Here is a 12,364-nt window from a genome sequence, read left to right on the forward strand (position 1 = left end):
AGATTTGCCAATTATATTCAACAATGCAACCAATCATTGAATCTGGTTATTGCTGAAATGGCAATTTCTTTGAAAGTTACATTTCATTCCTCACTCATCCAAATAGGGAGACTTCTAAGTCCACCAAACAACATGTTAGCAAGACAGGACTATTGCCAAGATGTAATATCAAGGTCACTCCTTTTCTTGTCATTCTAATCTCATCAAAGTCACTAACTTTTAAGGGCTCTCCAAACTGTTCAGAATAAACAATTTATTCTAGTATAATCAACAATGTATTTGGTTTAGCTCGTAATGCTAAATGTATCATTGAGCTGGATCTGAAACTCCCCAGCTTGCATGCTGGGCCAGTGAATGTATTCATGTAACTTTGCCACTTCCATGATTACCATGGACAATCTTTTAAAGACCAAGGGGAGAAAACGAGTGCTAGGAAACTTCTCCAAGGTTTAATCAACAATGTATTTGGTTTACCTCGTAATGCTAAATGTATCATTGAGCTAGATCTGAAACTCCCTAGCTTGCATGCTGGGCCAGTAAATGTATTCATGTAACTTTGCCACTTCCATGATTACCATGGACAATCTTTTAAAGACCAAGGGGAGAAAACGAGTGCTAGGAAACTTCTCCAAGGATTAACATATGTTGATTGCAGGATTGATGAATTTCTTGTTGTAGTTACCCTAGAGGAGATTCAAAGCACACCCGTAGCAAGCACCATGTGATTAGATATTTTTGGATCTATATTTATTCCTTTGCCACGACAAGGAATAGACATTTTTTCCCTCATAAGTCGGCCACCTCAGAAGTTGCATGATACAGTTAGGGCATGTAATCTCAGTGATAAGTCTGAGGCGAATTAAATAAAAGAATGGTATCTAAGCCTGGTAGCAATTTAACAAGGTATCCATGACTCGACGTCTTGCAGAGTGAATGAGAAGGCTGTTGACTGGAGTTGAATTATTTGACAGTTATGATAACAATTTCATTGGTTTGATTAAAACACGTTGAGTGAAAATGCTTGCTCCTTGTCTTAAGAATGAAGCTTATCTTTATGTTTTGAACAATGCAAGGTGGGTAGAGGGAATTCATATCTCTAGTTTTGCAGACCACTTGGGCTTTTGATTGAGGGAAGTATGGAAGTCGTTTGCTATATAAATTAAAGTCTGCTCCTCATTTTTGCATACAGCCTTGAAAACTAGATCAGAACATACCCTGTTCACTTCATCTCTGAAAACAATCTCTATAACCTCTTTGGTCATGTATGTCACCTCTCACCCAGAAGGAAGGCATGCACCTGTTTGTTGACCTCAATCCAACTGCATCCAGGAGTTTTTTTAACTCCTTTGACTTTCATTATTTTTCTAACCTTTTCAAAGTCACGCCATCTACCAGCCATAGCATATATGTTTGAGAGAAGCACATAAGGTGCAGCATCTCTCACATCCAACTCAAAAAGGTGTTTTGCCACGGATTCTCCTAACTCTATATTGTTATGTATTCTACAGGCTCCAAGCAAACACATCCAAACAGATGCATCGGGTTTGATTGGCATTTTATTGATAAAGCCTTCTGCTTCATCTAGCTGCCCAGCACGGCTAATCAGGTCAACCATGCAGCAGTAGTGCTCCATCGCAGGTATGATGTGATAATAGTCCCTCATGCAATTGAAGTATTGAAGGCCCTCATAGACTAGGCCTGCATGACAGCAGGCAGACAAAACACAAACCATTGTGATATGGTTTGGTTTTACATCACAGGCTTTCATTTTTTCAAAGAGTGTGATGGCCTCACTTACATAGCCATGCATGGCATATCCTGCAATCATGGCCGTCCAACAGACAACATCTCGATGTCGCATCATGTCAAACAGGTGGCATGCATTGTCTAAGCTACCACATTTTGCATACATGTCTAATAGGGCAGTGACCACAATGACATCCAGCTGAAAGCCATTTCTAATTATTTGTTCATGGATTTCTACACCTTGCTCCAAAGCTGCCCAGTTGCCACATGCAGAAAGAACACTGGCAAAGATTTTTGTAGTCGGCTTCACACTCTCCAGTTGCATATCTTTGAAAATCTTCAGGGATTTTCTCCCGAACCATTCTGTGGATAACCTGCAATCATTACTATCCAAGATACCTCATCCCATAATGGCATTTTATCAAATAGTCTGTGTCCCTCCTTTATACTCCCGCAACTTATATACACGTCTATCAGGGCACTCTCCACAAAGATATCATATTGCAATCCACCACTAATATGATCCAATGCTGCCAACTTTGCACATGCTGAGAGAACACCAGCAAATGTTTTTGCTATCGCCTTCACATCAGCCCATTGCATTTGCTGGAAAAGCTTCAGGGATTCCTTGGCACGCCCATTCTGGGAATACCCTGCAATCATCACCATCCAGGATATGATGTCTCAGAGATTCATTTGGTCAAATACTTCACGTACCTTGTCCATTTTCCCACATTTTGTATACATGTCTAGTAGGGAATTTCCCACAGATACCTCAGACTGGAATCCCCCTCTATTTATTTCTTCATGTACCTCCATACCCTGTTCCAGAGCTCCCAAATTGGCACATGCCAGGAGAATACATTGGAATGTCTTCGAGTTTGGCTTCACACCTGCCAATTTCATTTCTCGGAAAAGCTTCAGGGCCTCCTCATCCCAGCCATTCCGCGTAACAACTGCAATCATCACTGCCCACGACACGGTATCCCGTTTACGCATTTTGGCAAACAAATGGCGTGCATCTTCTACACTCCCACATCTTGCATACATATCTACAAGGGCACTTTCAACCAAGACATGAGACTGGAAACCACTTCTGATTATTTCCCCATGAATTTCCATACCCTGTTCCAGATCGGCACATCCCGGCAGAACACTGGCATATGTTTTGGAGTTTGGCTTCATACCCACAAGCCACATTTTCTTGAAAAGCTCCATGGCCTCCTCTGCCTGCCCATTCTGCGCATACCCTGCAATCAACGTTGTCCAGAATACGATGTCTCGTTCACACATTTTGTCAAACAGATAGCTTGCATCCTCTATGCTGCCACATTTTGCATACATATCTATCAGGGCATTCGCCACAAATACATCACTCTGCAATCCACTTCTTTTGATCTCTTCATGAATGTCCAGTCCTTCTCTGATGTCTGCAGAGTCAGCGCAAGCAGGGAGTACGCTGGCGAATGTGAACTTATTGGGTTGGACGCCTTCTCGCCGCATGAGGAAGAACAACCCTAAAGCCTCGTGGGCTACCCTCTGCCTGGCATAACCCACGATCATCACAGTCCACGAACATACATCACGTTTGGGTATTTGATCAAAAACTCTGCGAGCGTCCGCCAGGCTCCCACATCTGACATAGACTGTTTCAGTTTCATGAACCATTTCAGTTTTGGATCAACGATCAAACTTTGTTCAATTGTCTAACACCACAAATCCACGGTGAATAATAGGACATGGCAACGGCTGGGGCAATTCATTTCAAAGGGAAACGCCTTACGGTGTAATTAGAGATGCTGTGGCTATTCTCTAATCAAATAAAATTATATGGATCACTAGACATTATTTCTTACATAAATTGCATAAACAGAACTATACACAGTATTTCACATTTCATGCTACGTGAAATGGCGTATACACAGTTTAATATGAAACAATTAAAAATATGGAAAACGGAAACACTCACACGAAGCACTTAAAATTCACTTATAAGATTATAAACAAATCTTAACCAAAGTAAAAATAATGTTTTGTGAAAGGAATAAGTCAAAATGACAAAAAACCCAGAAATAGGATTATTGAGTTGAATCATCTAAATTCAATCACAATTTTAACAATTAAATTCTCGCCGACCATATTTCCACAACTGCATTTCTTTCTTAGAGTAATAGCATAAATCTATAAATGTTATTTAGCTGTTTCACTCACTAGTTTATATGTTTTCAAAACATTATTACTGCAGTTAAACTAATGCATGTTGTAGCTTTGGAGGACCAAAAGATAATGAAAAAATGGCCATGGATAAGGATAGCAGGATGTGAAATGCAGATAATTCAATCAGGCGGTAGGCCACTATGTCTATAACACCAAGGCAGAGATAAAATATGGGCTCCGATACCAAATGTAAGCATAATAATGATTCTATAACAATTGAAAACTAACTTTAATGCGGAATAAACTTTAATGCCCAAGAAAAATACCTCCATCCATTGATGCCGCTCACACTCCAAAACCAAATTTTCTGCTACGCTTGAGGCAGTTCCTTCTTCAGCAATTCAATTTACCCTTGCATAGAACAGAGCCTCTTGGGAACAATTCCTCCCTTTTAAAAAACGTATACAAAATACGATGTCAAAGCAACTGTTTCAATTTCTTTACAGACATGGTATTTGCTTCCGTAGCACCAAAGGTAATGATTTCTTCACCAGATTTTGCACCTCTGTGATTTAAACTTCTGTTGAGAATATAACGAGCTCCTCATCAACAATTCAAAATTCTTGCACTTCATCTATATAACCAAACACTGAAGATCAGTTCAATGCATCTAATAAGTTTCTTCCATCGCGGCAAAGAATCAAACTGATGGCTTCACTCTTCGCTCTTAAAAGTAAGCAACCATCCAAGACAGATGAAAGCAGCAGCGCTAAAAATATAGTAACACAATCTTCATGCAAGCAGAAATAAAAGAATACAGAAAATCTAAAGGCACTTCCAAGCTCTGCTCTCTCAACTTGATGGTGTAAAACTGAAGGGGATTGAGATACAACCTTGGGGACCAAACAAAAGTATATATAGCCAAGCTTCCATCAAGCTTCTGATGGCTATGTGTCAAGTGTTCCATGGATAATGGTAGAGAACTGCAGAGGGAGTAATGGACAACTCCATGAGCTCCCAACCAGAAATTAATTTAACTGCACATAGTTTCCTGAATTAATGGAATCGGTTGGCAGACGGTTTCCATAATAAATCAGCGGTAAAGGGAGCTAATTCGGCAGCATACAGATTCCAAATAGTCGGCGGCTGTTATGGGAGGGGGAGCTTAACACACTACTAATGAAACTCTGCGCTAGAGAGCTTGAGCATGGGAATCCCCATGATCACCTGGCCCATGTTCGCAGATCAGCCATATAACTCAAAGCTTCTGGAAGAACACATGGGGGTAGCCATACGGATATGTGAGGGAATGAACTATGTGCCAAATGAATAGGAAGTGAGAAGTGCAGTTACCATGCTTTTGGCATAGGAAGAAGGAAAAACTATTGGAAGGAAAGCTTAGGAACTGAGAAAGCATGCTAAAATGGCTATGAACAAAGAGGGGGCTTCATTTAGTGACTCACAGGCTTTTGTTCGTGACATGCAACAACTGCACCAGGATCACGTTGCGATGGATTCTGAAGGATTTTGAAGGGAAATGTGCATTTTGCAACTCTGGTAAAATGATCTCCTTGGGATTTTTGTGTCTCTGTGATTTTAGTGTATCTTAATCCAATGGGGGAGATTGTTGGACTCCTCAGAAGCTGATTAATTTAAATGTAAGTCTACTAAAGTATTTTTATTTACTCAGCCTAAGGGTTACTTTAATGGGTTTAGTTTGTGTTTTTAAAGCCAAAAACAACTATCCTTTTTTATGGAAATATAGGATGGTTTCATGTGCAGAGATCTAAAAGCTTCAATCTTAAATACTAACCAGCATGCAAAAACAAAAAAGACAGTGTTCTAAAATAAATTGCATATTAATGTGTATGTGCAAAGAAAACAGACAGAGCATGTGAATGTCAAAGAATCCACCATACTGGCAGGGGATTTCCCAGCCATTGTCTATCCAAGTAAGGCCGCAGAGAGGCATCCAAGTACAAAAGACAATGAGTAGTGTAGCAAAGCATATACACCTGTGTCCAAAAATCGACCAGCCCACCAGAGTAGAGGCAAAGTACCTTTCACAAGCTAAATAAGTGATAGCTAGAGAACTAACCAGCATAAAAAATCAAAAAAGACTGCCCCAAAATAAACTGCACAGGAATGTCTATTTGCAAAAAATACAGAGCATGTGAATGGCAAAGAATCCACCATACTGGCAGAGGATTTCCCAGCGATTGTCTATCCTGATAAAAATGGCAATGTTTGTATTAAAGAATAAAACCCACTGATCAGCTCTACGAAAGAGAGTCTGAACCAGGAGAGTCTGGCTCTGCAAAATGCTCTACATTGTTAATGTACATTACACACTAAATAGAAAACATGGTTTTAGGGAAGTTAGAACAACATCCTAAGAAATAGAAACTAATTCCTATCCTGAGGTTACATGAACCAACTCTACCTATTCTAAGATATTCTTCATTATCTTCAACACTCCCCCTTAATGGAGAATGGGTTCACATATATGCCTAACATCTCCCTAAACATTTGAAGCTTAACTTTTCCAAGAGGGTTAGTGAAAATGTCCGCAACATTATCACATTATTACAATATTCCAGATGAATTTCTTTGGATTGCACTTTCTTCCTTACAAAGTGAAATTGAGTATCAATATGTTTAGTGTTTTTGTGATACACTGGATTATTGGCCAACTTGATTGAACTCTGATTTTTGTTGCGACTGTCTGTTCTTCCCCAACATCCTGGAGAAGTATCCTCAACCAAACCGCCTCACACATTGCTGCACACATGGCTTGATACACTGCTTCCGCTGAGGACAAGGAGACTATGTTCTGCTTCTTGCTGCTCCATGTGATCACCCCGGATCCTAGGCTGAATGCATAACCTGTTATAGATCTGCGATCATCTACATTTCCTGCCCAATATGAATCTGTAAATCCTATCAATCTAACATCATAAGAGTCAGTGTAAATAATTCCATAATCTACAATACCTTGTAGATACCTCAAAACATTCTTCGCTGCATTCCAATGGCTTTCGAGTGCCTTAGACATAAATTGGCTTAACACGCTGACTGCATAAGCCAAGTGAGGTCTAGTGGTGGTTAGGTAGACTAGACTCCCAACGAGCTATCCGTAAAGTGTTGCATCCGCTGCTTTTGAGCCATCCTCACACTGCAATTTGATGTTCTACTGCAATGGTACTGGTGTCGGCTTACATTGATCCATTTTGAACTTTTCTAACAAGCCTTTGACATACTTTGCTTGAGACAGAAATGTTTGACCTGAATCTCTCCAAATCTCAAGACTTAAACAGTATCTGAGTTCACCGAGATGCTTCATCTCAAACATCTGTGACATCTGTTTCTTGATTTCATCAATTAGATATATAGCATCACCTGTAATTATCAAATCATCTACATATAATGAAATCAACACTACGTACTGTTGTTTATATTTCATGGTGTAAAGATTAGGGTCATTCTTACTTCTATTGTAGCCAGCTTGTAGAAAAAATGAATCAATTTTCTCATACCATGACCTGGGAGCTTGTTTTAGTCCATAGAGTGCTTTCTTCAACCTACAGACTAAATGTTCTTTTCCTTTCTGGACAAACCCTTCCAGTTGCTCTAGATAAACCTCTTCTTTCAGTTCTCCATTCAAAAATGCAGACTTTACATCTAGTTGGTGCATCATCCAATGTTTCTTAGTAGCTAAAGCTATTAACATTCTGATGGTGTTCAATTTAGCTACAGGGGCGAAGGTTTCTTCATAATCTATCCCTTCTTTTTGTGTGTACCCCTTTGCAACCAACCTAGCTTTCAGTTTTTCTATAGTTCCATCTGCATTAATTTTCGGTTTATATAACCATTTACAACCTATGGTCTGTTTTCCTCTAGGAAGTTCAACCAATTCCCAAGTGTTATTTCTGATTATTGAATCATATTCTTGTTCCATGGCTATTTTCCATTCACTACTTTCATTTTCTTCTTTATAACTAGACGGTTCAACCACATTCATCATACTAGTTATAAAATCATTTTCCCTATATCTTGCAGGAATTTGAGCTTTCCTACCTGATCTCCTGAGTGGTGGGGTGGTGGTTTCAAACTTTATTTGATCATCATTTATTCCTTCATGCTACTGCTGCTGTTGTTGTTCATCCTCTGCCTTTTTTTGTTGCTAACCCTGATTGTTCTTTGCTTCTTCTTCCTCAAAGTACGGAATGTCCCATCCATCATAGTGCTCATCAGGTTCTTCATGATCCTGCTCATGGAATTTAATATCTCTACTAACAAAGATTTGTGAGTAGAGGGATTAAATAATCTGTATGCTTTATATGACGAACAACACCCTATAAAAGTACATCTGATGGATTTTGAGTCTAATTTTCTTCTATCTTCCTTTGGTATGTGGGCAAATGCTTTACATCCAAATATTCTTAAGTGTTTTACTGCAGGCTTATATCCATATAGTGCCTCAAAAGGAGTTTTAGACTCAAGACTTCTTGTAGGACTCCTATTTTTTAAATAAACTGCAGTATTCACTGCTTCAACCCAAAAACCATTTGAAAGATTCTTACCTTTAAGCATACTTCTAGCACATTTCACCAGAGTTCTGTTTTTCCTTTCTGTTACTCCATTCTGCCATGGAATATGGGGTACTATAAATTCCTGCAAAATTCCATGGTCTTCACAATATCTAATGAGTTCATCCTTCCTATATTCCCCCCTTGATCAAAATAGAGAATTTTTATCTGTTTCCCTGTTTGTCTTTCAATCATATTTTTAAACTACTTAAAGTATTTGAATGTATGAGTCTTCTTACTTAAGAAATACACCCAAGAAAACTTTGTATAGTCATCAATAAACAATAGGAAATATAGTGCACCTCCTAATGATTTTGTCTGCATGGGTCCACAAAGTTCTGTGTGCACTAATTCCAGTATATCCCTCTGTTTCTTTTCTATTCTAACAAGGAATTCTTCTCTATGCATTTTTCTGAAAGTATAGGCATCACCGTCATTATGTACTTGCTTTAGCATAGGAATATCTCTTACCATTTCCTTCCTTTGTAGTAACAACAAATCATTGTAGTTGATGTGGCCGAATCTCTGATGCCAAAGCTCTTCCGTAGTCAGGCTCGCTGCTGTCAATGCTCGAACCAGTGTAGGTCTCACATCTAACTTGTATAATCCTCTTGTTCAGATTCCTGTAGCAATTGTCTTCATGCATTTTAACAGATCTTTAATGTAGCAGTTAGATTTTAAAAATTCAACTTTCAAATCTTGGTCTGTAATCATAGATACAGAAATCAAATTCTTTGTTATGATAGGCACATACATTACATTATAAATTTGTTTGATATTACCATCAGGTAGAATAACAGACACTTTCCCACTCCCTTTGATTTGATGACTTCTGTCATCACCTAGGTAAATCTGTGCGCCTTCATTGATTTCTTTAAAATCTTCCAGCCAATGCTTATTCCCTATCATGTGTGTTGATGCTCCTGAATCTACATACTAGATGTCTGCATCAACATTTTCATCATGATCTGCCATGAACAATCTTAAATTCTGCACCTGATCACCATTCGCGAGATGACCTGCATGTCTTTTTGGCTTTTGTTGTTCTTCATGATATTTCTTTTTCCTACACTCCCTAGCAATATAGCCCAATTTTTCGTAATGAAAACATTTATTTTTAGAGTAGTTTTTATTCGAGTGCATACCTTGGGTCAAATTTGGCCGTTTCTGTGAACTTGCTCCGTTTTTCTGTTGTGGACCTCCTTTCCCTTTGTAGAATTTCTTCTTCACCATCAATGCAAGATCGGCACTTTGGGGATTCAGAGTCAATCTCCTCTCTTCTTCTTGCATCGGTATACCTGTCAGCTCTTCAAAGTGCAAGATCTTTTCTCTGGCATTTATCCCAGTGATGAACATTTGATAATCATCAGTGACACCATTCATTGTAATGGTTACAAGATCTGCATCATCCATTGTATGACCAATGTCTAATAATTTGGTTTTCAGATCCTTGATCCTTGCTACGAATGAAACAATTGTTTCATTCTCCTCCATTTTCATGGATGGGATCTTACTCTTGAGGAACAGAAGATGATTTGAATTCTTGATCTCGTACAATTCCTTCAGAATTCCCTAGATCTCGTTAGCTGACTTACCTTCTCTAATGTGCAGTATAATGCAGCCTTTCACTGACATATTTAACATTTTCCTTGCTCTACTTTCTCGTTTCTCCCAATCTGGGATCGATGTTGATCCAGCGGCAGGCCTCGGCTCATCCCCATTCACAATCGTCCAATCACTCTGCGCTTCTAGTAGAGTCTGCATCTTGAACTTCCAATTTGCATAATTGGAACCATCGAGCTTGTTATGCTCGTTCATGCATGCTTCAAATATATTGTTATTCATCTTAGTGATTTAGAAAAAAAAATATCGATACGTAAAAAATGTTAAATTTACCCCAGATCTGTGACAGAGACAGATCACTAATCTTCAATGTTGTTTGATCTCGAAACACACACACAAATCACCATGGCTTTCTTCTTAGCGTCCAAACAACCTTCTGTTTTCAGCTTCAGCCTTGTTATTAGCTTCCCCGCGTAGCTTCCCTGACAGCTAAAGCCTTCTTCTTGGCTTCCTCAGGCAACCATAGCCTTGTTCTTGGCTTCCACGATCGTCGCAGAAGTTCCTGTTGTTTTTGCAACATTGTCGCAGCTGTACACGTCTTTCCTACGACGAAAAAAGAATAAAGTATTTGCGAAGGTGCTACAGTGACCTTGTCATAGAGGTACACTTATAATCAACAACGATTTCGGAATCATTGCAGTTATCTTTCTTACAACTACGGTGATCTCAGTTCAAAGGATCACCCACTAGCCAGTGTACAAGTTCCTCAGCCCTGACGCTCTGATACCATGATAAAAATGGCAATGTTTGTATTAAAGAATAAAATCCACTGGTCAGCTCTATGAAAGAGAGTCCGAATCGGGAGAGTTTGGCTCTGCAAAATGCTCTACATTGTTCATGTACATTACACATTAAATAGAAAACATGGTTTTAGGGAAGTTAGAACAACATCCTAAGAAATAGAAACTAATTCCTATCCTGAGGTTACGTGAACCAACTCTACCTATTCTAAGATATTCTCCATTATCTTCAACATATCCAAGTAAGGCTGCAGAGAGGCATCCAAGTACAAAAGACAATGAGCAGTGTAGCGAAGCAAATACACCTGTGTCCAAAAATCCACCAAGTAGGAGGCAGGGTACCTTTCAGTCCTAAATAAGTGATAGCTAGAGAACTAGCCAGCATACAAAATAAAAAACGACAGTGCCCCAAAATAAACTGGATAGGAATGTCTATTTGCAAAAAATACAGAGCATGTGAATGGCAAAGAATCCACCATACTACTAGGGGAGTTGCCAGCCATTGTCCATCCAAGTCGGGTTGCAGAGAGCAGTGTAGTAGAGCATATACACATGTCCAAGAATCCACCAGCCCACCAGAGTAGGAGGCAGAGTACTTTTCACAAGCTAAAAGATCCTAGGCCGCAAATGGATCTATTGACCAGATATTTCAAACAATCTGGCAATCCCAGACAGAGGTCGCTTGGATAGGGAAGTTACTGGATCTTGTTGTTAAAGTATCTAGCTATTGAGAAGTTACACCAGGGAATTAGGTTCTGATTAATTTGGACAACGGTATGTGATCTTTAATGTAAATGTACCTGGATTAAAAAAAGAAAAGAAAAAAAGAACCAAGGTATTATTAGGTACTCAACTGCTACTCACAGTAGATTTAATAGATTTAATCTATGTTGTATGGATTTCTGGAATGTTGGAAATGAATTTTTCTAGAGTGTTGGAACATTGGACTCTCCAAAACAGTGAGAAGTTTATCTAAAATTTACAAAAAAAATCGTTCATAATATTAAAAAGAAAATAGTTATATAATTTATATAATAATCAAAATTAATATTAATCAAATATTAAAATCAATTTAAAATTTTAGTTTATTATATAAATATGAACCTAATTTGCTATAGTCTAATACAATTTAAATTAATTTAATGTCATGCCCACCCCAATTTTGATAATATTATCTGATTTTAATATAGTTCTAACCTAGATTAATACAAAAGCAACCTTTACCAAAAGAAAATTAAAAACACAAAATGTTACAAGGACATGTGCATGTTCCTAAAGTTGGTTAACGCACTCACTGAGATGATGAAGAAGAAAACGAACATCGAAAATCGAACATCAAACCTCAGCCACTCTTCGCTGGGTCAGCTAGTCTTCGCTCTCAAGTTTGTGCTCTCAATTGTCCTGCTTTCAACAACAAATAGCAAACTTCAGTGATGGAGTGAAGAGGAAGCCCGAGGAACGAGCATCTAAGGAGCAACGAGCATTTTAAGAGGTTTGGGAGTAGGTATG

The 12,364-nt window shown here is 38.7% G+C and overlaps 1 pseudogene; it reads right to left on the reverse strand.

Moving 5' to 3' along the window:
* Positions 1-960: 960 nt before the first annotated feature.
* LOC149226139 (pentatricopeptide repeat-containing protein At4g13650 pseudogene) lies at positions 961-3,414 on the reverse strand (annotated as a pseudogene).
* Positions 3,415-12,364: the final 8,950 nt, after the last annotated feature.

This window comes from Pinus tabuliformis, chromosome J, assembly GCF_031772625.1.
Source record: "Pinus tabuliformis cultivar Carrire ecotype Pingquan chromosome J, CPIR1, whole genome shotgun sequence".
Taxonomy (NCBI): Eukaryota; Viridiplantae; Streptophyta; class Pinopsida; order Pinales; family Pinaceae; genus Pinus; species Pinus tabuliformis.